This window comes from Diceros bicornis, chromosome 22 (assembly GCF_020826845.1).
Source record: "Diceros bicornis minor isolate mBicDic1 chromosome 22, mDicBic1.mat.cur, whole genome shotgun sequence".
NCBI lineage: Eukaryota > Metazoa > Chordata > Mammalia > Perissodactyla > Rhinocerotidae > Diceros > Diceros bicornis.
Window position 1 is genome coordinate 3397691 of NC_080761.1, and position 27986 is coordinate 3425676.

At 41.5% G+C, this 27986-nt stretch overlaps 1 pseudogene; it reads right to left on the reverse strand.

The window, feature by feature from the left end:
• Positions 1 to 27805, reverse strand: LOC131419844 (spermatogenesis-associated protein 31D1-like; annotated as a pseudogene).
• Positions 27806 to 27986: the final 181 nt, after the last annotated feature.

A 27986-nucleotide genomic window follows, 5' to 3' on the forward strand; every position in this document is an offset into this window, starting at 1 on the left:
TTATTTTGGGGTAGGAAATTTTCCTCCCTGGAAATGCTGGAGAAGCATTTTTTGTTGAAACAGCAGAGACAGATCTTTGAACACAGTGTCTTCAGCAGTGGCGAGAGCGGCCGGAGGCCCCTGGCCAGCTTGATGCCTGCAGGAGGGGCTTGGATGGAGCACAGGCTCCCTGCGGGGCATGGATGAGGGATGTTTCTGATCCAATTGCTGGTCCTTAATGGCCACAACCTTCTGGAGATGTCTGTCCTCGTCTCTGCTCCGTCTAATGCTTGTAGGATAACTCTGGCCAGCAAAGACAGCTTCCTGGCGCCAGGACTTGGTGTTTGCCACTTTACAGGAGGTAACCCTGTAGTTGGAAGGATGCCGCTGGACGGGCTCTGCCTGGGCCTGCACTTCGGCCTTCTGCTGAGTTTTCCCAAACTTCCTCGGGGAGGGAAGGGACTCTCGGGGGCAGGTGGTATCTATCACATGCCAACATCCCACTTTCTCCTCTAGGAACTTCCCAGTGTCTGTCATGATCTTCTGAGCTGTGGTCATCCCAGTAACAGCAGCTCTCCTTTTTTTTTTTTTTTTTTTTTTTTTTTTTTGTGAGGAAGATCAACCCTGAGCTAACATCTGTTGCCAATCCTCCTCCTTCTTTTTTTTTTTTCCCCCTAAAGCCCCAGTAGATAGTTGTATGTCATAGTTGTACATCCTTCTAGTTGCTGTATGTGGGATGCGGCCTCAGCATGGCCGGAGAAGCGGTGTGTTGGTGCACGCCCGGATCCGAACCTGGGCCGCCAGTAGCGGAGCGTGCGCACTTAACCGCTAAGCCGCGGGGCTGGCCCCAGCTCCCCTTTTAACTAGGCATCTGCTCTGCGCAGATGATATGGGGCTGCCCTTTCCCTGGGAATTCTCTTGCCTTCTGCATTTTATCCTGGGATGAAGCCATTGCAAAAAGTTATTTTTTTTCTGAAAAGGGTTTCAGGAGGACGCTATCTCATCTGTGATGGGGTCTGGGAAGGCTTGCTCCCAAGTGTCTCCTCTAGTGCCATGTCCTGAGTTGGGAAACTCTTCTTTCTAGGTTGAGATGTCCCCAACCCTGCGTCCCCTCCACCACACTCTTCTGCTTTGGGGCCCGGAGGGCTCATTCTCTGCAGCTGGTGGGAAATTCTTATCCTGGCACCTCCTTAAGACACACTTAGAGACCCAGGGCTCCTGCTGCTGCTCCATGCTGATTCCTCTGTCCTCCAAATGGACATGCAGCACCTGGGAAGCTCCTGTGTCCCACTGGAGACCTCCTGGGCATGAGTCAGTGAGGCTTGTAAGTCAAGCTTTCTGAGGCAAGGGGTTGTCAGTGGGTTGGCCTTGGGCCTGGCTCTGCTCCCTCTTCCCCAGTTCAAACTTTAATTCACCAAATAACTGTTCTTTAAGGTCTGATGATTTAAGATCTTGCAGAACTAGTCTTCTTGGTGGGGGGCTTTCAGTGGTCCCGGTAGTTTCTACTTTACTCTGATTCACATTTATCATTTGGGAGCTTCCTGGCTTGCTGGTTGTCAAGATGTCACCAATTTTTGACTGAAGAGCATCGAGCTCTTTGGCCCTGAATATCTCCCTGGACACATTGACCACAGAGAAATGTTCTGAATTCTTCTCCGTCTTTTTGCCCTTTTATGTTTCTACTCCATCCCTGGAGCTCACACTCTTCTTCTCTGGCTCATCTCCAGCACCAGCTTGCCTTGCGGGCAGCTTTGGGGGGCATCTGTTGCCTAGTCGAATCTGTCTCTGACTTGCTTTGCCTGTGTTGCCGTGTGTGACAGGCAGAAGAGTCTGCACCTTACTTCTCTGAAGATCCTCTGCAAGCTCTCGGTTGATACCAGAGGGTGACTGTCTCAGGGCCCCCTGTCCTTCCCTGCCCACAGGTGAGGTGGTCGGGAGAGGACGATCCAAGACAGGGGCTGAAATTGTTGTTCCCACTTTGTCTCCATGAAGAGATTTAGAGCTTCCTCTAAGGGGCTTGAAGCCCCCAGATTTGGAGTCCACCTCAGAAATCAGGTTGGTTGAGGAGGGAAAGTGGGGACGGGACAGGCACTGGGATGTGGCATCTTTCAGTGTAGAGATCTGTATGGATTCAAGGACCCTGTAGGGAAGGCTCCACACCATCCTCGTATGAAACACTTTAATATGGGCTTCCAGCATCTGTTGTGCACTGGAATCAATGAAGGAAATCTCCTTGGAAGGTATCCAGGGAGTGGTCCTTACCCACTGATGGTGGCAAACATTTCTGTTTTATTTGGGTGTGGGATTTGTCAGAAAGCAGCAATGTCTGCTTGATAGCAGGCCATGAGCTATGCACATTCCCAGGGAGCCGACCCTCACTGATTTCCTCAAACTTCTTGCTTAAATGTACTTCAGGACATTTTCAAGTTGTTTCTGACTTAGACTCTCCCCCAAAGCCCTTGAATATTTCCCTGACAGACACACCATGTGGCTATTTGGTGGCTATTTCTTAGAGTTGTACCCCAGATCCTTATCTGAAGAGCTCTCTGGGTCACTCAACAGATGAGCTTTTGGGCCATTCTCTGGAGTATGTCCCTGATCCTTCCTCACATCCTTCTTTAGATGAAGCATTTCTGAGGTTCTCTCACAGAAGGTTTTGGGTTGGCTCAATCCAATGTTTAGATTTTTGTTCACAGAAACCCATAAGAGTCCATGGTTGCTCTCTGACTCAGGTATCTCTGAAATATTGCTCGGAGGTATCATTAGTGACAGATACTCATGGATCCTGTGGGGCAGGCCCCACTGGTGTTGGGTGAACCTCTTTAGAAGGTGATCCTCTAGTTTCTCCTGAAGCTCATTGCTGAGAGGAAACTCTGTAGGAGAGACGGAGATTGAAACATGGGCCTGGGAGGTTCAATGCTTAGGAAAGTTGGGACCTGAAGGACAAAATTCTTCTGATATCTTTGGACCACAGAGGATAAACTCCACAAACATCCCTGTTGCTTCTGCAACACGTTCCATTCCAGGTGTTGAATTTCAGATGAGATGAGAGACTCCAATTTCTTCTGGGGTCTATGGAAACACACTCCACAGATCTCGGTCTCAGGTAGAGGACCAGATGGTAGGATTGGGAGTGGAGATTGAAGGTGGGCCTGGGACTGGACCTGAGTGAGAGGTAGGGGCTGGGATTGGAGCAGGGTTTGAGACAAGGGTTAAAACTGGATCTCAGGCAAGGACAGAGGTAGGGCATGGGAAAGTACTCACAATTCTTGGCCTGTGGAGGCATTCAAGATTTTATTGAAAATAAAGATTGAGGAACAGTCACCTGAGACATGGTCAGCAGAGGGCAAGGACTTGCTGTGTAGAGATGGGAGACCCCGGAAGAGCTGGACACGTTTTTGCTGTAAATGGTCCTCTGAGGTCTTAGGATACGGGGGCCACTGGTGCATGTGCACCTCCTTTGGTTTGCCTTTGCTGCTCCAAAAAGGAAGGGAGACTGCTGAGTCATGCTTATCAGCAATTGACTCCAACATTTTCTCTGAGGAATTTAGTTGGTAGTCTGGCCTAAGATCTTTTGGAAAAGAACCCCTTTTCTTTTCCTCTTCCTCCCACATCAGGAAGTCACTCCTCTTTTGGACTTGTCTCTCCAGGAGTGCCAGGATATCAGGGCTGAGAAATGAGAGGTTACCAGGCTCTACAAGGTTGGTTGCAGGATTTCCCCCAAAAGAGGCCTCTGAAGAATAGGGGGCAAGAAACTCTTTATTGAAATCACATTGGGCCAAGGTGGAAGGGAACAAGTCTTTGCCATGAGCTTTCCATGAGGAGCATTCTGAAACCGACAGACTTGAGTGGTCAGTGCCTCTGATTGTTGGGACACAAGTGGACAACCAACCAGGGTTATCTGGAGATGAGTTCTCCGAGACAGGCTTCAATAAGGTGGAAATTGATATAGATTGAGTCACAGTTAAAGGGTGGTCTGGTGGTGGTGAACAGACAGAGTTGGTGGTGTGTGATGACAAGCCAATGAATCAGTGAGATTCACTGTCTGGGACTAATCTGGTAATGGTTTGATATCTTGGGAAAGGATAGGGTCAAGAGAGAACATGGTATGCAGAGACACAGTGGCTTCTATATAGAGAATAGGATCTGCTGTCTGAGTGTCACATGGTGATAGAGGGGGAGAGGCAAAGGGTTGGGGGGCGGATGGTCCACTGGGAATGTGGCCTCTGGCTGGACAACAGGATCTGCTGTCTGAGTGTCATGTGGTGGAAGGAGGGTAAAGGCAAGGGATTGGGGTGGGGAATGGTCCACTGGGAATTTGGAATCCAAGGGAGGAAAAGCCTCTGGTGGCAGAGAGTGACCTGGTGGTGAGGGGTCACAAAATATGGAAGGCTATTATAGTAATGAGGGTGGGACAAGGACAGGAAGTCATCAGCAAGGACAAAATGGAAGTTCATTGGAGGAAAGAAAAAGTTCAGGCAATGATGGCTTCTCATTGGCTGAGCTGTGCTGTTTTCCATTGGCTGGTCTTGTTGCTGAGCAAGAAGGAAGTCTTCCTTCTTCCTACTAGAGTAGTAAAGTAGTTGCACTTCCTGTTTGGGAGTACAAGGTATGTCTCTTCCTGTTGGGGTCAGTTACTGATGCTTCTTCCTGTTGGGGTCGGTAACTGAAGATGCTAAAGGCTGACTGAAACAAAAACCTAAAATTTGCTATTCAACATTCACAGAATAAGTGTTGTTAAAATTAATAAAGGAAACCTCAACTAAAATTGGAGTCAGGAAGGCCTATATAGGGAGCTCGCACACCCTACCACTCTTCATCAATTATCCCAAGCAGGAACACATCAATCAGAGGGGCTGACTCAAATAATTAAAATGAATAAGTCATTATTCAACATTCACAAAACTAAAATCAGTACTGTACTTGTAATTAAGATGTTTTCAATAAATTCCTTGCAAGCTGTGTTCAGCACAGTGTTCTTTCGGTGAATGAAAATGACGCCTTTTCTGTAATGCATGTAGTGAAGTGTTTGAGAGACTTACAATAGAGATGTTTCTAACAATCTACTTGAAGGCTGTGTTCAGCACAGTGTTTTTTCGATGAATGGAAGCTATACACAGTAGATGATGTGTGTAGTGAAGTTTTTACCTACTTGTAATAAAGATGTTTCCAATAGGCTACCTGCAAGCTACATTCAACACAATGTTCTTTCAGTGAATACTAGTGATAATCTGTAATGCATGTAGTGAAGTATTTCAGTAACTTGTATTAAAGATGTCTCTAGAGCCAGCCCCGATGGCCTAGTGGTTAAAGTTCAGCACTCTCACCTCTTCAGTGGCCCGGGATCATTTTCCGGTCATGGAACCACACCACTCATCTGTCAGTTGCCATACTGTGGCAGCAGCTCACATAGAAGAACTAGAAGGACTTACAACTATGATATACAACCATGAACTGGGGCTTTGGGGAGAAAAAAAAAAAAAGAGGAAGATTGGCAACAGATGTTAGCTCAGGGCGAATGTTTCCATGCAAAAAAAAAAAAAGAGAGAGAAAGGTGTTTCTAACAAACTATTTTCAAGCTGCTTTCAGCACATGTTCTTTCAGTGAATAAAAGTGATACCCATTATGTAAAGCATATAGTGAAGTGTTTGAGACTTGTAATAAAGATGTTTCTAACAAGTACTTTAAAGCTGCACTCACACAGTGTTCTTTCAGTGAATGAAAGTGATACTGATTCTGTAATGCCTGATGTGAAGTATTTTCAATACTTTTGATAAAGACATTTTAACAAGCCACTTGCAAGCTGCATTCAGCAGTGTTCTTTCCGTGAATGGAAGTGTTACCCATTTTGTAAGGCATGTAGTGAATTATTTTATAGACTTGTAATAAAGGTATTTCTAACAAGCTACTTGCAAGCCGCATTCAGTATAGTGTTCTTTCAGTGAATGGTTATGATACCCATTCTGTAATGCCTTAGTGAAGTGTTTACAATACACGCATGTGTCACTTAACAATGAGTAGAAGTTCTAAGAAATGAGTCATTAGGCGATTTTGTCATTCTGTGAACATCATAGAGTGTACTTACACAAACCTGTATGGTATAGCCTAACTGCACACCTAGACTACGTGGTACTAATCTTATGGGACCACCATCGTATATGTGGTCCGTCGTTGACTGAAACGTCATTATGCAGCACATGACTGTATAAAATAAATGTCAATAAACCTTCAAATGATCTTGGGCGTAAGTCTGTAGCACTTATTTTTTTGAAGTTAGTGAAGATTAAACTGCATAAAGACTCTCGGGACATGCTACACACATACACACACACACACACACACACACCCTTTGACAAATTAGTCCAGTATTTTCAAATCCAATAATAAAGCATTTTCTCCCTTTATTTTAATCATTCATTTTTTATTTTGACTCTACTTTTTCTTAATCTACCTAAAATACAGACCTGCCCTCTATGTCCATTTCCTAACAGGTGTACAAATCCTTATCTTAGTCAGTTCAGGCTACTATAACAAAAATACCATAGACATGTAGCTTAAACCACAAACATTTATTTCTCAGAGTTCTGGAGGCTGGGAAGTCCCAGATCAAGGCACCAGCAGGTTCAGTGTCTGGTGAGGCCCACTTCCTGGTTCACAGACATCTGCCTTCTCCCTGCAACCTCACGTGGAGAAAAGAGGGTGAGGGAGCTCTGTAAGGTCTCTTTTATAAGGGCACTAATTCCACTTATGAAGGCTCTACCCTCATGAACAAATCAAATTCCCAAAGGCCCCATCTCCTTCTACCATCACATTTGGATTAGGGTTCCAACATATGAATTGGAGGGGACACAAACATTCAGTCCATATACTCCCCAAAGGCTGGGATAGGTTACATTGTGCTAAGCTCTTGATCCCCTCAGCCCTTGGGTGGCAGGGTGGGACCTAGGAGTGTCAAAGCCTAGGGCAGAATCTAGTCTTGAGCAGCCTCACCTGATTGCCCTTGTGGGCCCTGTAAATATAATCTTTTCCTAAGAGTGCCTTGCCATGAGAAAAACTGAGAAGCTCTGCTCCATATGATCATCCCCACACATGTTCAAAAGTCAACTACCTGTCACACTTTTCTCAGGCTCCTCTTGTCGGGTTTAAATAATCCCAGTACTTCCCTCCCCTCTTCCTACATCTTCTTTTGTAAACTCCTTATCTTCATGACAGCTGTCCCCTGACCTGTCTCCTAATTTCTCATGTCTTTCTTAAACTGTACTGCCCTTGATTTGACACCCACAGCCCAGCACTGTTACTTGATCTCTTGTGAAAGGGTGAGGCAGCATTCATCCGGCAGTCTCCTTTCAATTATGCAGGAACAAGTACCCTGCCTGGAGGATAAAATCTGCCAAGAGGGGCCACTTTGATATGCAGCCGCAGTCAAGTTTTCATTTAATAACATTTATTGCTGGAAACTAGGCGACCCAAGTATCTGTAAATTGTGGTCTCTGTCCTTAAGGACCTCATCGTGCAATTTTAGGGAAAATCCCTGCGCAGATCAACAGTCACACAACTGCACAGAAAAGCTATATTTGTTATTCTATCACCTCTTAGGTAACTTTTCCTTTTCACTCTCAGCACCAGTGTCTTGATAGGTTTTCTCTGTTGTCCTCTTAAAACCTGCTTTCAAGAACCATATTTCATGTGACTCTCAGTGAGGTATAAATGAATAATAACAGTGAAAATGTCACCCCTCCAGGAATACACCTCACACATTTTACATATATCTCACCCCTAAGCCCTGTAATAGAACTCTCACCAGAGCATTTCAGGCAGCCATGCAGAGGTGGCAGAGATGGCTTTTGGTAGAATGAGATCTCCTCACAGGCCCACAACATCTTCCCAATTGACCAACGTCACCACAGAAGTCTGGTCCCAGATTTCAGACTGCACTTGGTTTTACTGTCTCCAAGGAGGAGTGTTTTCCACAAGCTCTACTAGAAGAATACGCTGCTATCTGAGGAGACTCAATAGAGAGAAGTCATTAGTTTAGGACTCTCATACATTCTCAATTTTCTAGGGACAGTCTTCTCACATCCTGACCACTGTCCCTGGGATGAGCCACATGGAGGCAGCTGTTTGCAGGATACCAAAAAGCCTGGAGAAGAAGAGATTTTAGGGCAAAATCCTTTAAAACTGCATTTAAAACAGTAGCTGTATGATGTCCTTCATTCATTCACACAACAACTTTTATTGAACTCTACTATGTAGTATTTCTAGTGGAAATATCAACAAAATAAGGCAGCGCCTGTGCCCTCGGGCAGGTCATAGCTCAGGAGGTGAGACCTGCAAACTATAATAAAGTGACACAAACTGTAAAAGAAGTAGGAATGAGAACACAATGAAAACACAGATAAAGGATCAATTAATTCTCCTGCCAGGAGGGAGAGGAGAGAGGGGTCGGGGAAAACTTCAGAATTGGTGCCAAGTGACAGGAGCCTTGTGAGGTCACCTTCCTCTCCTCCTTGTCTTCCTCTTCCCCCTTCCCCTCCTCCTCTTCCTCCTACTCTTCTTCCTCTTCTTCTTCTTCTTCCTCCTCCTCTTCTTCTCCCTCTTCTTCTTCTTTTTATTTTTTTTGGCTTTTTTTTAATTGGGAAATTTTTGTTGTACATTATTGTTTATCAGTCACCATATAAGTGCATCACTCCACCCCTTGTGCCCACCCCAACCCCCCTAGCCCCTGGTAACCACCAAACAGTTCTAGCTGTGAATGTGTTGGTTTATCTTCCACATATGAGTGAAATCATGCACTGTTTGTCTTTCTCTTTCTGGCTTATTTCACTTAACATAATACCCTCCAGGTCCATCCATGTTGTTGTAAATGGGACGATTTTGTCTTTCTTTATGGCTGAGCAGTATTCCATGGTATATACACACCATATCTTCTTTATCCATTCATCAGTCGAGGGACACTTGGGTTGCTTCCATGTCTTGGCTATAGTGAATAATGCTGTGAGGAACATAGTGGTGCATAAGCCTCTTTGGATTGTTGATTTCTGGTTCGTTAGGTAGATACCCAGTAGTGGGATAGGTGGATCATAAGGTATTTCTATTTTTAATTTTTTGAGGAATCTCCATACAGTTTTCCATAGAGGCTGCACCAGTTTGCATTCCCACCAGCAGTGGATTGGGGTTCCCATTTCTCCGCAGCCTCTCCAGCATTTGTTGCTTTTTGTATTGGTGATTATAGCCATTCTAACGAGTGTAAGGTGATATCTTAGTGTGGTTTTGATTCGCGTTTCCCTGATGATTAGTGATGTTGAACATCTTTTCAAGTGCCTATTGGCCATCTGTATATCTTCCTTGGAAAACTGTCTGTTCATATCCTCTGCCCATTTTTTATTGGGTTGTTTGTTTTTTTATTATTCAGTTGTATGAGTTCTTTATATATTATGAAGATTAATCCCTTGTCAGATATACAGTTTGCAAATATTTTTTCCCAGCTGCGGGGTTCCCTATTCATTTTGATCCTGGTTTTGTTTGCCTTGTAGAAGCTCTTTAACCTAATGAAATCCGACTTGTTTATTTTTTCTTTTGTTTTCCTTTTCTGAGTAGGCATGGAATTCAAGAAGGTCCCCTTATGGCTGATGGCCAGTAGTGTACTACCTATGTTTTCCTCCAGGAGTTTTATAGTTTCAGGTCTCACCTTCAGGTCTTTGATCCATTTTGAGTTAATTTTTGTGTATGGCAAAAGAAGATGGTCTACTTTCATGCTTTTGCAAGTGGCTGTCCAGTTTTCCCAGCACCATTTATTGAAGAGACTTTCCTTTCTCCACTGTATGTCCTTAGCTCCTTTGTCAAAGATTAGCTGCCCATAGATGTGAGGTTTTATTTCTGGACTTTCAATTCTGATCCATTGATCTGTGTGTCTGTTTTCGTACCAGTACCATGCTGTTTTAATTACTATTGCTTTGTAGTATGTTTTGAAGTCAGGGATTGTGATGCCTCCAGCCTTGTTCTTCTTTTTCAGGATTGCTTTAGCCATGCCCATATGAATGTTAGTATTCTTTGTTCTTTTTCTATGAAAAATGTCCTTGGGATTCTGATTGGGATTGCATTGAATCTGTAGATTTCTTTAGGTAGTATGGACATTTTAACTATGTTTATTCTTCCAATCCAAGCGCATGGAATATTTTTCCATTTCTTTATGTCATCATTGATTTTTCTCAATAATGTCTTATAGTTTTCATTGTATAGGTCTTTCACTTCCTTGGTTAAATTGACTCCTAGATATTTAATTCTTTTTGTTGCAATTGTAAATGGGATTGTCTTCCTGAGTCCTCTTTCTGTTAGTTCATTGTTTATATATAGAAATGCAACTGATTTCTGTAAGTTGATTTTGTACTCTGCCACTTGGCTGTAGTTGTTGATTATTTCTAATAGTTTTCCAATGGATTCTTTAGGGTTTTCTATATATAAGACCATGTCATCTGCAAACAGTGAGAGTTTCACTTCTTCGTTGCCTATTTGGATTCCTTTTATTCCCTTTTCTTGCCTAATTGCTCTGGCCAGAACCTCCATTACTGTGTTGAATAAGAGTGGCAAGACTGGGCACACTTGTCTTGTCCCTGTTTTCAGAGGGATAGCTTTCAGTTTTTCCCCATTGAGTATGATGTTGGCTGTGGGTTTGTCATACATGGCCTTTATTATGTTAAGGTACTTTCCTTCCATACCCATTTTGTTGAGAGTTTTTATCATAAGTGGATGTTGGATCTTGTCAAAAGCCTTCTCTGCATCTATTGAGATGATCGTATGGTTTTTATTCCTTGTTTTGTTAATGTGGTGAATCACATTGATTTGTGGATGTTGAACCATCCCTGTTTCCCTGGTATAAATCCCACTTGATCATGGTGTGTGATCTTTTTAATGTATTGCTGTATTCGATTTGCCAATATTTTTTGAGGATTTTTGCATCTATATTCATCAGGGATATTGGTCTGTAGTTTTCCTTCTTAGTATTGTCTTTGTCTGGCTTTGGTATCAGGGTGATGTTGGCCTCGTAGAATGTGTTGGGAAGTCTTCCATATTCCTCTATTTTTTGGAATAGTTTGAGAAGGATATGTATGATGTCTTCTTTGAATGTTTGGTAAAATTCTCCTGAGAGGCCATCTGGTCCCGGACTTTTATTTTTGGGGAGGTTTTTGATTACTGTTTCAATCTCTTTACTTGTGATTGGTCTATTCAGGTTCTCTATTTCTTCTTGATTCAGTTTTGGGAGGTTGTATGAGTCTATGAATTTATCCATTTCTTCTAGATTGTCCAATTTTTTGGCATATAGTTTTTCATAGTATTCTCTTATAATCTTTTGTATTTCTGTGGTATCTGTTGTAATTTCTCCTTTTTTCATTTCTAATTTTATTTATTTGAGCCTTCTCTCTTTTTTTCTTGGTGAGTCTGGCTAAGGGTTTGTCAATTTTGTTTATCTTCTCAAAGAACCAGCTCTCTGTTTCATTGATCCTTTCTACTGTTTTTTTAATTTCAATTTCATTTATTTATGCTCTGATTTTTATTACTTCCCTCCTTCTGCTAACTTTAGGCTTTCTTTGCTCCTCTTTTTCTAATTCTGTTAGGCGTAGTTTGAGGTTGCTTATTTGGGCTTTTTCTGTTTGTTAAGGTGGGCCTGTATTGCTATGAGTTTCCCTCTCAGGACTGCTTTTGCTGCACCCCATATGAGTTGGTACAGTGTATTTTCATTTTCATTTGTCTCTAGATATGCTTTGATTTCTCCTTTAATTTCATCAATGATCCATTGGTGGTTTAGTAGCATGTTGTTGAGTGTCCACAGCTTTGTCACTTTCTCGGTTTTTTCTTTGTAGTTGATTTCAAACTTCATGGCACTATGGTCTGAAAAGATGCTTGTAATGATTTCAATCTTCCTAAATTTATATAAGCATGCCTTGTTTCCCAACATATGGTCTATTCTTGAGAATGTTCCATGCGTGCTTGAGAAGAATATGTAATCTGGTGTGTTTGGATGGAGTGCTCTGTATATGTCTATTAAATCCATGTCATTTGGTTTTTCACTTAGGTCCATTATTTCCTTATTTATTTTCTGTCTGGATGATCTGTCCATTGATGAGAGTGGGGTGTTAAGGTCCCCTATTGTGTTGTTGTTACTATCTCCTTTTAGGTTTGTTAATACTTGCTTCATGTACCTTGGTGCTCCTGTATTGTGTGCATATATAAGTGATATGTCTTCTTGGTGGAGTGTCCCTTTTGTCATTATATAATGCCCCTCTTTGTCTCTCATTACCTGTTTTATCTTGAAGTCAACTTTGTCTGATATAAGTATGGCAACACCTGCTTTCTTTTGTTTGCCATTAGCTTGGAGTATTGTCTTCCATCCTTTCACTCTGAGCCTGTGTTTGTCTTTAGAGCTGAGATATGTTTCCTGGAGGCAGCATATTGTTAGGTCTTGTTTTTTAATCCATCCCACCCCTCTGTGTCTTTTGATTGGAGAGTTCAGTCCATTTACATTTAGGGTAATTATTGATACATGAGTGCTTGTTGTTGTTATTTTATTGCTCTTTTTCCAGTTCTTTTGCATTTCTTTTGTTTCTTGTCCCATGTGTTTCAGACTACCAGTGCAGTTTGGTAGTTCTGTATGGGGGTTCTCTTAGTTTTCTCTTTCTTTATCGTGTGTGATTCTGCTCTGATTATTTGGTTAGTGGTTACCATGAGGTTTGTATAAAAAATCTCATGGATGTGATAGTCCATTTTTTGATGGCCTCTTATTCCCCTACACTAAGTCGATTTGATCCCTTTCCTCTTCCCCTTCTATGTTATTGTTGTCACATCTTATTCCTTCTTGTGTTATGGGTTCGTGTTTAACATGATGAAGTTGCATTTATGCTTGGTGCTTAACTTCCCTTGATCTTTGGTTTTATAATTAAGTGTTTGCTAATCTATTTTGATAGAGGACTGCAATTTTTCTGGTTTTGTCGACCTATTTTCCTCCTTGTTCAAAACTTTGAATCCCCCTTCTCTTTTTTTCCTCAGGGATGAGGGCCTTTTTGAGCACTTCTTGTAGTGGAGGTCTTGTGGCAATGAACTCCCTTAGCTTTTGTTTATCTGGGATAGTTATTATTTCTGCATCATATCTGAAGGATATTTTTGCTGGATAGAGTATTTGTCCTTTAGAACTTTGAATATGTCATTGCACTCTCTCCTAGCCTATAAAGTTTCTGTCGAGAAATCGGCTGAGAACCTGATAGGAAATCCTTTGTATTTTTTTTTTTTTTTTTTTTGATCTAGCTGCCCTTAATATTTTTTCTTTGTAGTTGACTTTTGCCAGCTTTACTACTATATGCCTTGGAGAGGGTCTTTTCTTGTTGATATATTTAGGAGATCTATTGATTTCATTCACTCATATTTCCAGCTCCTTCTCCAGGTTTGGGAAGTTCTCAGATATTATTTCTTTGAACAAGTTCTCTGCTCCTTTTGCCCTCTCTTCTCCCTCTGGAATACCTATAATCCTTATGTTGGATTTCCTAAGTGAGTCAGATATTTCTTGGAGAGTTTCTTCATTTCTTTTTAGTCTTAGTTCTCTTTCCTCCTCCATCTGGAACACTTCTGAATTGCTGTCCTCAATGTTGCTAATTCTTTCCTCCATATTGTCAGCTCTGGTGCTTAAGGCTTCCAGATTTGTCTTTATATCCTCTATTGTGTTTTTCATCTCTAAGATTTCTGACTGTATTTTTTTTTATAGATTCAATCTCTTTTGAGAAGAAACTCGTGATTTCACCGAGTTGTCTGTCTGAGTCTTCTTGTATTTCATTAAGCTCTTTTATGATGGCTATTTTGAATTCTCTCTCATTAAGGTTATACATTTCTGTGCTTTCCGGGTTGTGGGTGCTTGTCATTTTCCTTTTGGTCTGGAGATTTAATATATTTTTGCATGGTGCCTGTTGGTGTTGGCTTACCTTTCTTCATATTGAAAATATATGGCTGCAGTTTCCTCTTGCTGCTGCTGGTGGGGGTCAAGAGCTGTGTATTCTGGCCCGCCTCAATCCGTGGGCACTCTTGTCAGCCCCTGGCTGATCTGCGGTGTGGCTGATTGGAGGCTGCTGGAGGGGAAGTGTGGAAACAGCTGGAGCTGGACCACAGCTAGGCCGAAGCAGCTGGGGCTCAGATGCAGGTGGGTTGAAGCAGCTGCAGCTGAAGTGCCGCTGGGCCAAAGAAGCTGGAACTGGAGTGCACTGGGTCAAAGAAGGAGCAGCTGGAGCACCGCTGGGCTGAAGAAGCTGGAACTGGAGTGTGCTGGGCCAAAGAAGCTGGAACTGGAGTGTAGTGGGCTGAAGTTGCTGGCACCAAGTCAGCTGGAGCCTGCTCACAGGCCAAGCCGAAGCAGCTAGAGCCGGGGGGAGGGGTGTGGTCAAGCCAAAGGAGCTGGGGTTGAGGCACATTCCGGCTGAAAGAGCTGGGGCCATCGCACAGTGGAGCTGGGGAAGCTGGGGCCATGGCTTGGTCCAGCTGGAGCAGCTGGGGCTGTGGTGTGGTGGGGACTAAGCTGCCACTGCCTCTGGTGCAGGGGTGCAGGCTCACCCCACTGCTGGTTGGGCCAGGTGCCTGGGGGCCACTGCCTCTGGGGATGGGGCTGAGCTGAAGCGCCACTGTGCTGAAGCACCAGCCGGGCAGGCCGGGTGGGGGAGGGGTGCTTACTTTCACCTCCCTGATCTCAGAGGTTTCTCACCTCCCTGTCGCTCTCTGCTCTGCTGAGGGGCTAGCTTGTTGAAACTACCCTTGCAACAGTTCCACTCCCTCCATAGGGGGATCCCCTCAGGCTGTGAGGGGTCTTGGAGGGTGCCGTTTTTCATGCGGCGAGCTGCCCCTCCCCCTCCTCTGAGAGCCGCATGGTCTCAGTCTCTGGGTCACAGTCCTTGGGGAAGGAAGGGAGCTCCTCTTACCTCCTTCCACTTACTCTGGAGATTCCAGCACCTCAGTCCTCGGGTGTACGGCTGCCTGGGTGCCTTAGACGTCCCGTGTTGTGTGAATAGCTTCTGTTGGAATATGAATGTCCTTTTTGTTGTGTCTTAGAGGGAGAGAGTTCAATGGGGCAAGCTTACTCTGCCATGATGCTGACGTCACTCTGCGCTTCTTCTTCTTTTGACTTTTTTAGAGCAGTTTTAAGTTCACAGCAAAATTGAGCAGAAAATACAGAGTTCTCATATGCCCCCTACCCCTGAAATACACACACAACCTTCCCCACTATCAACATACAGCACTAGAGTGGACATTTGTTACAATCAATGAACCTACATTGACACATTATCATCACTTGAAATCCATTAGAGTTCACTCTTGGTGTCATACGCTCTATGGGTTTGGACAAATGTATAATGACAGGTATCTACCATTGTAGTATCATACGGGGTATTTTCATTGCCTTAAAAATCCTCTGTGGTCTTCCTACCCCCTACCTCCTGGCAACCACTGATCTTTTTATTAGCTCCATAATTTTGCCTTTTCCATATGTCATATAGTTGGAATCATAAAGAGTGTAGCCTTTTCAGATTGGCTTCTTTCACTTAGTAATGTGCATTTAAGGTTCCTCCATGTCTTTTCATACCTCAATAGCTGATTTCTTTTTAGTGCTGAATAATATTCAATTGTCTGGATGCACCACAGTTGATTAATCTATTCACCTTGGACATCTTGGTTTCTCCCCAGTTTTGACAATTATGCATAAAGCTCCTATAAACTTTTTTTTTAAACTACTTTATTGAGACATAATTTACATACCATACAATTAACCCATTAAAAGTGTTCAATTCAATAGCTTTTAGTATATTCACAGTGTTGTGCATCCATCACCACAATCAGTTTTAGAACATTTCATCACTCTAAAAAGAAACTCTATTCCTCTTAGCTTTCACCCTTCAATCTTCTCATTCTCCCCAGCCCTAGGTTAACCACTAATCTACTTTCTCTATAGATTTGTCAATTCTGGACATTTCATATAAATGGAATCATACAATATGCGGCCTTTTGTATCTGGCTTCTTTCACTAAGCATAATGTTTTCAAGGTTCGTCCATGTTGTAGCATGTATCAGTACTTCATTTCTTTTTACAGCAAATAATATTCCATTGTATAGATATACTATATTTTGCTTATACATTGATCAGTTGATGAACATTTGGGTTGTTTCCACTTTTTGGCTCTTATGCGTAAAGCTGCTGTGAACATCTGTGCACATGTTTTGGTGTGGACGTATGTTTTCGTTTCTCTCATTCATTTTTGCAATAACGTAAAGTCACACATCGTCTAAGCTTGTTGCCTTCTGAGATTTTGGTAGTAGAACCATGTTAGATTCCCTATGAAATGAGATCTTTGGGATCTAAATGCAGTTTTTCTCAAATGTCTGGGTGCATCAATTTGCCCTCCTGCCAACAATCTCAAAATTAGCCCTTTAATCAGCAGGAATGATGGTGATGTGTAATGCTTAACATATAAAAGTATAAACCTTATGTTCTCAAGGTTCTATTCTTGGAAAGTCAGAAAGTATGTGGGGAAAGGAAGTGTAATCTAGCCAGGGGAAACGTGAGCAAACCCGTAGCATATACGAAGTACATGTCTGGTCATGCTAAAGCACAGATTATGTGCCTGAGGATGAGAGTAGCAAGAAATTAGGCTGCAAAGGTAGAAGGGGACTCAATTGTGAAAGACTTTGAATGACAGTTTAGGAAGCTTGAACTTGTGCTGAGGGCAGTGGGGAGCTACGTTTTCATAACCAGAAGAATGGCATACCCAGATCTGTGTTTTGGAAAGATGACTGGCAAAAGAGAAGCTGGTTGAGAGTTCATGGGAAATATGCACATTAATCACTGTATCACATAGGACTCTTTCTCTTGTAGATGGTAGAAAACTGGATGAATTGTGGCTTAAGCAAAAAATTTAATTTATTGGCTTATATTTCTCCACAATACAGGAGTAGATTCAGCCTCTGACTCATTATCCCTTGGTTCTGCTTTCTCAGTGTTAATTCATTCTCAAGCCACTTCTCTTGTGGTCCCAAGATGGCACCAGCCAGGAAAAACAGAGAATTGTTGTCCCAGTGTTCTCAAGTAAAGTCGCAACATTCAAGTGAATGGGACCACCTCAGGTCATAAGTACTCCTCTGAGACAATTACTGGGAACCAGAGAATACCGTTGGCCTCGTCTAAGTCAGTTCTACTCAAAGTGTGGTCCATGGACCAGTGCCTGCTCCCACATTTTTGTTTCCATCTGCAACAAGATAAGTATAGAAATTGAGGATGGTTACAAACTTTGATTGCAATTTGACAATTAAATCTAATAATAAAAATTGAGGCTTGTATTTTGTAGGTCTTTGTTTTGTGTGTCATTTTTCCACTGATTGATTTTTATTGTATTTTACAGAAGTATCAGTTCTCAGTGGATGGGGGTGTGGGAGAGGCAGCAAACTGCTCCTTCACCACAGACAGTTGGAGAAACTGTGGTCTAACATACGTGCTCCACTGTGAAGCCTGGGGGCAAGTCAGCATTCTGGAAGCATACAGAGACTTTGGGGAGATCTTTCCCTCTCGCCATGAAAGGGGGCAAAAACAAATGTCCACTATCTGGAGAGAGGAGGGACACTCCCAGATTCACTTGAGCTCTCCCATTTTCTCATGTTTTCTTCCACGTTGACCGGCCCTTATTCAAAGTCCTTGTAAGAATATACTCTGCATAAGCGTTGGATATGGCCATTTTAATAGGCTCAACATTACATGGGAATTCACCTACTCTCCCCATTGAAACTTTTATTACTAGAATCAAAGCATTTGCATGGCTCTCCTAAGCCATTAAGAGAAAAACAACTTTGAGCGAGACTAACACAAGCTGACTGCTAAACTGAGCCGAATCCCTCTGCCCTGCTCTTGACAGTGAGGTATGGAAACTCCAGAGCCCTAGAACAGATCTGAAGGAAAAACATGTTTAAGACAAATTTCAGGGATTTAAGTTTCTCATTAAAAACACACTTTAGAAAATTGTACTAGGTTATCATGCCAGGGCAGCATGTGTATGGTAAGAAAATGTGTGCAGCGATTTGACAAACTGTGGCTTTCATTTCTCTTTCAAAATAAAATGGAAACAATAAAAACACAATTGAAAATAAAATTAAAAATCATAATCTGAAAGTGTATTTTGCTTCTTTTTCTAATTAAAGCTCTGCAATTAAAGTTTTGCTGGAGAGCACTGTGTTTTTAATCTCACTGTCCATGAAGGGCTAACACAGGCACAGGATCTGAGAGGTCTGCTGCACTCAGAGCTGGAATGACCTTGGAGAACCTTCCAGACTGGCTTTCTCAATTTACAGATTGGAAACTGAGGCCAGGGCAGGTTTATTTGCTCCCTAATCCTTTCTTTCATGCGTGCGTGCGTGTGTGTTTTCTCTCAGAAGGCTTGGAAAGTTGGTGTCTGCACAGTTTTAACATAATTTAGACACTCAAAATGGGGCTTCTTTCTTTCCAGGGCCCTAAATCACTTTCTAGTATGACGGCAAGGACTCAACAAGTGTCATATTTTACCCAGTGCTGCCTCAAAATGTGCAATTTTTTTTTTTTTTGCTAAGGAAGATTTGCCCTGAGATAACATCCATGCCAGTCTTCCTCTATTTTTTAGCATGTGGGCCACCAGCACAGCATGGCTGCTAACAGAGTGGTGTAGGTCCATGCCCAGGAACTGAACCTGGGCCGCTGAAGCAGAGTGTGCTGAACTTAACCACTAGGCCACTGGGGCTGGCCCTCAAAATGTACAATTTTTGCCTAAGTGAACTTTATAAACAATTGAGATAGTGATGCTTTTTTTGGGAAAATCTAATGGAAATAGTCTATGCCTTCATGCTTTCTGCAATAAAATAAGCTGAGTTAAAAAAAAAATGCTTCATGCTGCACAAGACCCATATAAACTAGAGGAAGATGGGCACAGATGTTAGCCCAGGGCCAATCTTCCTCAGCAAAAAGAGGAGAATTGGCAACAGATGTTAGCTCAGGGCTGATCTTCCTCACAAAAAAAATAAATAAATAAAAATAAGCTGAATGTATCTTCGACATTCCCTGATGACTGAAGCTTAGGCTAACAAACAACTGCGGTCCTCCAGAGGAGCAGGTGTAGCCAGTCTGGGACACAGACACAAATGTGCATGGGCTCCAGCAGTGGCCCCAAAACCTGCCATCATTACAAAACAATTAGTCACTTCTATTTTAGGAGTTTAACTCTTTTTCATATAAACACAATGAACGTTTATCAAATACACATACACAGTGCAAAACTGACCTGTGACAGAACTGCCTTTAGCAGGTCCCAGACCACCCTTCAGCGTCAATGTAGTTTGGATCACTTTCATCCCCTCAGGGGGCGAGGGAACTAAGGGGAGGTGGGGGAAATGGAATAGAACTAATGTTTAGCGGGTACTTACTTACTATGTGCCCCAAACTTTCACTCATTTCATTTCTTAACTCTCCTGTGAGGGAAGAAATATTTTTCTCATTTTACAGGTAAGATTGAGCCCCAGAGAAATTAAATAACTTGCCCAAGGCCACAGAGCTAAAAAGTGAAAAAGTAAGAATTTGAACCAAGCTTGCTTTGGACCCATGCCTGCGTCTTCACTCTACACAATGCTGCCCCAGAGAGTAGAGTCACTGGGTCTTGATCCCTCACTCTTCTTCTCCATTGTCATACCAGCAGCTACTTTTTGCTGTATAACAAACCACTCCAAAACTTAGTGGCTTAAAACAATGAACATTTTATTTGCTCACAATTCTGCAGTCTGGGCTTAGCTGAGTGACTCTTCTGCTGATCTTGCCAATGGTCACTAATGTGAACTCATCCAGCTGGTAGGCCAGCAGGGGACTGGGCTTGACTGGGACACTGGGATGGCTGGGATTTTCTCTCAGGGCCTCTCCCTCTTATGTGGCTTCTCCTATGGCCTCTCCATCCAGCTCTAGCAGGTTAACAAAATTCTTATGAGGCAGATCAGGGCTCCTAAGAGCACAAAAGTGGAACTTAAGGCTTAGATCAAGAACTGATACAGCATCACTCTGTCACTGCCAGTTGGTTAAAATAAGTCACAGTCCCAGCTCAGATTCAAAGAGAGAGGACCACACAAGGGCAAATACTGGGAGATATGGATCACTGGGGGCCAACAATGTGACAATGGTCACGATAATCTTCTTCAACATTAACACCACCAACTCTAAAGTCTTCCCTTTCTTCTGTTGCTAATAATTTTACGTCTAGTTTTCTCTCTTCTCCTGTTGGTTTCTCCTTTCTCCTACCATTTCTCAGCTTTTCTACATTGTAACTGGCCTTCCTTAGCCAGCCACAAATAAAAGATTCCCTTCCTTCACATCAGTGAACTGACCAATCACGTCATGTCAACTCTGTTCTTCAGGTCATCAGTGTGTGCAGCTAAAGTGTTCTATTGACAGAGATTCTTTTGTTTTGGTTGTTGCTTTGTTTTGTTTTGCTTTTATATCTGAGTTCAAAGCTGGAAGTCTAGTTTAAAGGAAAATAAGACATTACTGCATCAAGAAGCAATTTAAGTGAATACACTTAAATGCTTTACCTTTATAAATAAAATCTAGAGTCTGTGATTGCCCTCTTTAATTTTACCTGCAGGAAGGCAAGATGTCCAGTTCAACGGCCAAGTCAACGAATCAACATTTACCATGTTTTTCATGCTTTATATTCCTTTAGCAGTCATTCACCAGGACAGAAAATGGAGAGAGGCCTGCAGGAATCCAATCATTCCCAGCATTACAATTCTAGTTCACAGCAGGTTGCTTCTTACATGTGGCTAAGATGAGATCAGATTAAATTTCCATTGAATCATTCAACTTGTCTGATCACCACTTTCTGCTGTCAGGAAAGATTCAAGAGCACCAAGAATTAGCCAGAGCCAGGAGAACCAGCTGTACAGATACCACCAGCATGAGGAGGGCAAAGGAAGTGAGAAAAAAAATTACCCACACCCAAGTTGCAGATCCTTGCAGAAAGGGATCATGAGTTTCCATTTGAAATACTAAGGAATTAAAATCAAAGTTGAAATGGGAATTACCCTTCAAGAGTTTCTAAATCTATTCATTGACAATGTTTATCATTGTTTCTTTTATTCTGCTCTCTGAGGCCAGTCATTGGATCTTTGATTGTTGGATTACATCTCAACCAGACATTTAGGTGCAAAAATGAAAGGGAATTAAATTCTATTTAGCTATTTATACATCTAAATTGCTCAAGTGAAGGAGGCAACTGAAATAAAATGTCTTTGTTATTATTTTAGACCAATTCACTGACTCTAATCTTATCTGTGCTCTGTAGTCACAAACATCAAAAGTTCATTGAAAATGTGCATAAATTCATATATAAGTGAACTATACATAAATTCATTACAACTCTCAAAATGATTTACACAAAATCCAATTAACATTCTGTGAAAATTTTGGAGAATCTGACTAGACTCTGATGTTCTCAGGAAGAAAAACTAGATAAGTTTATCAGAGAAAATTTTGAATAAAGAATATGAGATGGGACTAACCACACTAGGTATTTAAATGTGTTGTAAGGCTATGATAAAGTGAAACACTACTAAAAGAAGAAAAAATATGTAGATAAAGAACACAGACTAGACAGTCCAGAAATTGATTTTGTTCCATATAAGAATTTTCTAGAAAATAAAAGTGACATCACCAGAAAGAAAGAACTATTCATTAACTTGTAGGAATTTAAGCAAAATAAAATTGATTTAAACCCAACCCTCACAGTGTCTAACGAAATAAATCCCAGATACATTAAAAAGTTAAATATTTTTAAAACATCCTTTTCCAAATGCCCACTCAAACAAGGTATTAGACCTGTGAATTGAAAACCAAGGATGACTTCCTAAGCTTAAAATCCCTTTAGAAATCATATAGCAAAAGACTAACTGCTCAGATTACATAAAATTTAAAACTTCTACTTGGAAAAAAAAAAAGAAAATGTAGCATGAGCAATTTTTTTAAAAACAAAAAACAGCAGATTGGGAAAATTACATTCAGAAAATAGGCAACAAGTTAGCATCTTTAGAAAATGCATAATTTTATTACAATAACAAAAGAGAACATTTCCACATTTATTATTTGTTTTTTTTGTTTGTTTGTTTTTGGTTTTTTTTAATTTTATTTATTTATTTATTATTTTTTGTTTATTGCAGTAACATTGGTTTATAACATTGTAAAAATTTCAGGTGTACATCATTGTACTTCTATTTCTGCATAGATTACATCATGTTCACCACCCAAATACTAATTACAATCCCTCACCACACAAATGTACCGAATTATCCCTTTCACCCTCCTCCTTCCCCTCTTCCCCTCTGGTAACCACCAATCTGATCTCTGTCCCTATGTGTTTGTTTATTGTTGTTATTATCTACTACTTAATGAAGGACATCATACGGTATTTGACCTTCTCCCTCTGACTTATTTCACTTTGCATTATACCCTCAATGTCCATCCATGATGTCACAAATGGCTGGATTTCATCGTTTCTTATGGCTGAGTAGTATTCCATTGTGTATATTCACATTTATTATTTGTTGATGAATTTTTTCTGTCCATGGACTTTGTTCAGGGCAGCAGAATTAATCCTCCTAGAACTCCATTTCCTTATGACATTTCCTTGTTACAGGAGAATAGTGTGGAAATTAATAAACAGAGACCTTATTAAAATGGAGTCGGGAGGCCAAAATGGGGAGCTCTCCTGCCCTATCTAGATAGCAGAGCCCAACAGGAAGAAAGACTCCCTTTTCTTGATGGAGAAGAGCTCAGCCAATGAGAGAGTGTCACCACTCAGCCAAGGAAAAGCCACTGTACTTCAAACTCTCAGTTTCTCCAATGGACTCTTTGTTTACAACAGCCCTCCCAACTTCCTCTTCCCCTCCATAAAAGAGTTTCTTCTTCCTTTGCTGCTAGGGACTTGTACTTGGCTTGCCATGGGTGCAGGCCCCGAATTACAATTCTTTGCTGATCCTGAATAAACCCATTTTTGCTGGAGAAATAACGGGCTGTCATTTGTTTAAGGTCAACAATAGCAACTCTCTGTCGCTTGCCGTTCTCTAATTTCGGTCATTTCAGCATAATCTTCATATACTCACCACATCCATAGACCATCTGTGCCCAATATTTTTTTAATAATTTTCTTTAAATCAACCTTGTTTTACTTAAATAAACTTACCTTTGTTCTAACCAATAATTTCTGTGAAATCAGAAGTTTTATGTAAATGAAATTAAAATATATAACACAAATTTAAAAACACAAATCTGTCTGCCATTGAAAATTACCTATGCTGACTGTGATGGTTAATTTTAATGTTTCAACTTGGCTAGGCTATGGTGCCCCATTGCCTATGGCGCCCCATTGACTGGTCAAACACCAGTCAATGTTGCAGTTATGGTGTTTTTAAAATGAAATTACCATTTAAATCAGTAGACTTTGAATAAAGCAGATGACTCTCCATAAAGTGCGTGGGCCTCATCCAATTAGTGGAAGGACTTGAAAGAAAAGACTGAAGTCCTCTGAAGAGGAAGAGTTCTGCCTCCAGACTGCCTTCAGATTCAAGACTGCAGCATCAACTCCTGCTAGAATTTCCAGCCTGCTGGCCTGTACTGAAGATTTTGAACTTGCCAGCTTCCACAATCACAGGAGCCAATTCCTTAAAATAAATTCCCACTCCCACCGCTCTGTCTGTCTCTCTTTCTGTCTCTCACTATATATGTGTGTGTATGTGTGTGTGTGTATACGCATCCTATCCTATCGGTTCTGTTTCTCTGGAGAACCCTGACTAATACCCTTACCAGCCTGTGGGAACACTGACTTTCCAAATCACATTCAAATGTCTCAACCTAGATGCCAATGCCCACCTTAATCTGGCTCCTCCCTCCTATTCCAAGTTCACTGCATGTGCCTTTCCAATGCACACTCTGCTTTCCTCCATCTGGTCCCCTCACACCTTGTTCGTGCTCTGCACTCTGATGAAAATGTCTTGGTTTGCCAGGCCTCCCCAGTTCCTGCCTTCAAGGCCTGGATCAATTACCATATGAAGAGCTAAGGAAAAAAGAAGAGGTGGAATAAGATTCTCACACTAAGAAATATGTAAAACCAGCTTCAGAAAGTAAGGTATCATCTCATGTGCCAATTCTGACTAATTAGTGGTGGCTACTTAGAATATGTTAAGAAGGATTCTGAGGCTCTGTCTGAAAGAATGCGGCGATCTATTAGTGATGTCTGACAGCAGAAGGGTGATAAGGGGTCAGAGTGGTAATAAACAGTACAGATTTGCCACCTCTGGCTTGGTTATTAAGGAAACAAGCTGAGAGTCTTTTCCTGAGCCCTTTCCAATTCCTACTCAAACAAGGTATTAGATCTAGGAACCTTTTAAAAAACTAATCCACATTCCAGTCATTTCCCAGACTTACATACGTAGGTAAAGTCAATCAAAAGCATTCAAACAAAGGTAGAAAGAGTACAGAGAACAGGCTATACTTGGTTCCCCAAAACCTCCTTTTTCACGTATTACCAAATGTCAACACAGAATTTGCCTGCTGGGATAAGTTAGGGTGAACAGGAATATCCCAGCATGCCTGCTTAGCTAGTCCTTGTCCAAGCCGCCCAGCACCCGACACCAGGACATCCTTACAAATACTTGTGGGAAATCACTAGGTATGAAAGTGCTCTTGGGGCAGAAAGGTTGCATCGGTCCTTCTCTCACATCCCTGCCTTCCCATCCCTGGGTTGCTGGAATGAGAACAAAACTGATACAGATTGACACAGATTTTCCTGAAAATCAACCCGAAATTGTCCTGATAGGAAATCACTCTATGCCTGGCTCTCAACAGTTCTTTCCCATATTCTTTAAGGGTGGAGGTGAGGGGAGCGTGATTATTTACACAGACGGATTAGGCTACTTTCATTCTTTCTGAACTTGGGCACTTCTTTCCAATAAGACAGCGTGATAAGCAGTGACGATACAAAGAGAAGTAGCATTTGCTCTGTGTTTTCAAGGATCTCAGAGCTTAACTGATAGTCAAGGAATATATAGAAACATGTCTTAGACCAGGGTTGGCAAACTTTTTCTATAAAAGGTCAGACTGTAACTGTCTTCAACTCTGCAGGCCATATATTCTCTGTTGCAACTCCTCAACTCCGCTGCTGTAGCACAAAAGCAGCAGGGACAGTACTCACGTGGATGGGCGGACCTGCGTTCCAGTAAGAATTTATTTATAGAAAAAGGATGCTGGTCAGATTTGGCCTATAGTTTACTGATCCCTGATTTAGACTCTATTAGACAGTTAGGACCTAAAGTGAGCATCTCTCAGAGGAAGAGGTGAAAAAACGGGTGGGGTCTTTGGTTCGTGTGGTCGCTTGAATAATCAGAACCTTATTCCCTGGTGGTGATTTTTTTTAATACATTAAAACTCCAAATAAGATTTATAGCATATCTTGTGAATATGTGAGAAAATAATAGAGTTACATTTAATAATAGAATGGCTTTATTCTTTTAAAAATATTTTTAATGCAAGGTTTGCCATAGTCATAATTCATTTGTGAGCAACAATTGCCAAATATGAAAATGATGTTGTAGAAATCCACAGGGCAGAGTAGAGAAAGCCCTAGAGGGAAATAAGAAAAGTTTCATAGAACTTGTGCAGTGCAAATGTGCCCCTGTCGTGCATAGAGTTCTTAATTTTCGAATCATCATGGAAGATTCTGGAAAACCACCTTCACCCCAAAACCTCAACAAAGGCTCTCTTTCTCATTCATGTCCCCTCCAGCAACCAGAAATTTATTGAGCAGTGAGGCAAATAAAGAAGTCTGGAAAATCTGATAGAAGATCAGAAAGCACTATTTTAATATTAAGTACACTGCTGTTCTAATGATATCCTGGCCTTACAAAAAGAACTTGTTTCTGAAAGTTGATTTGAGAAGTCCATTGAAACACAAAGGCTTTGGGTAGATACTGCCACTGGCTCAGCCTGTATGACAGAGCAACTCATCTCCCAAAGTTCATCGCACTGTCCCTCAAGATGTCATTAAACTTCACAGCATCCTAGAGGTTAGGGAGAAAAGTACTCTCTGTTTTGTTGCAAAACCAAAGTCCAGGAAGATTCAGCTACAGACAGTAGCACAACTATTGCCAGCATTCTCAAAATGACTTTAATTTCTAGAGGTGACAACAGAAGCAAAACTGAGGGACTGGCCACCTGGTAGACTTCACTTCCACATCACCGATGCCCCCTGTTCTAACCCAGTGCAGTCATGCACTGCATAATGATATTTCAGTCAACGACAAACCACATATATGACAGTAGTCCCATAAGCCTAGTACCATAGAGCCTGGGTGTGTAGTAGGCTATACCACTTACGTCTGTGTAAGTACTCTATGATGTTCACACAACAAAGAAATCATCTAACAACGCATTTCTCAGAACATATCCCCGTCATTAAGCACCTCATGACTGTACATATATTTCCTTTATATTTGAATCTCCATAAAAAGATATCTCTTACCCTCAACTAAGTGTTTACATTTTCAAAGAGGACTTTTAAAGACCAAAGGGTCTTTAAGGCCCTAGTAATGACTCTGTAATAGTAAACCTTCAAGCATCATGAGTGATAAAATAACTCTATTGCTCAAGGGAAGCAGGTTCTTCTGAAACTAACCATGACTATTAGCTTCCCAAACACTTAAGAAACAGTCTTTGTCGATTAAGATAATGGAAAACCAACTGTCTGTTCACCATACTAAACACGTTTATCACAATTTTAACACAAATTGTTATGTCATTATAAGCTATCCAAGGGATTTGGTCAACTAAGTTTCTCTCTAAGCGAGTTTACATAAAGCCTCACTCTCAGGAACCTGAAATAAAACAAGAAGCACACATCTCTCGGTCCCCACTCTGTTTATTGTAAGGCGCTAGATGCTGGAAACACTAAGAAATATGAGACATGGTTCCTGTCCTGAGAGTTTGCATGGTCAAAGCAAAAATAAATAGTAAAGCAAATCATCACTTGGCCAGTATAAATTCCCACAAAAATGCAATGACACCTCACCAGAATCACTCTGTTTTTCACTGGTTTCCCACTATATTTAGAATAAAGACGAAACTTCTTAACAGGGCCTCTGAAAACCCATGCCCTACACGACAGCCTTTTCTCTGCCGTAAGTCCACTTGCGCTCTCTGCTCCTGACGTACTATCCATCTTTCAGTCCCTTGTTCTTACCATACTCCCTCCCACCCCAGGGCCTTTGAACAGGCCTTAACTAAGCCTGGAAGGCTCTTTATTTTCCTTTCTCCCTAGACAATTCCTTCTCATTTTCAGCACTCAGATCGGTTGTCACTCCCCACTACCAACTATATGCTTTCACTGACCCAAATGCCTATTCTTGGTATTTTCACCGTAGCAAATCTTTTATTCATTATATAATTATTTTATTAATATATTTCTCTCTACTCAAAGCTCCATGAAGGTAAGGATCATGTCTATTTTTTGCTTATCACTGAATCACTAGTGCTTAGCATATAATAGGGCTTCAATAGATACTTGTCTCAATAAATAGATGAATGAATATGTGCACTTATATAAATAAATAAATCCATATCTTTTTTATTTTATAATGATCATTTAATATACAGTTATTAAAAGTCTAAACTTCACTCAGCAAATATTTATAAAATCCTCACCTGTACCTGGCACTCTGCTAGGCACTGTAATGCAGAGATGAAGACATCGTCCCTGTCCATGCTGCCCCCTGAGAGACAGACGAGTAAACAAATAATTACAACACGACAACCATTATAGATAAAGAAATCCTGAGCGCCATGAGAACATAGAGGCTGGAATTAGCTCTGCCTGCAGAAGCTGGAAAAGACAGACTTCTAAGGAGGTGACCTTTGAGCTCTTGAGGAAGAAGTAAAAGTGCAG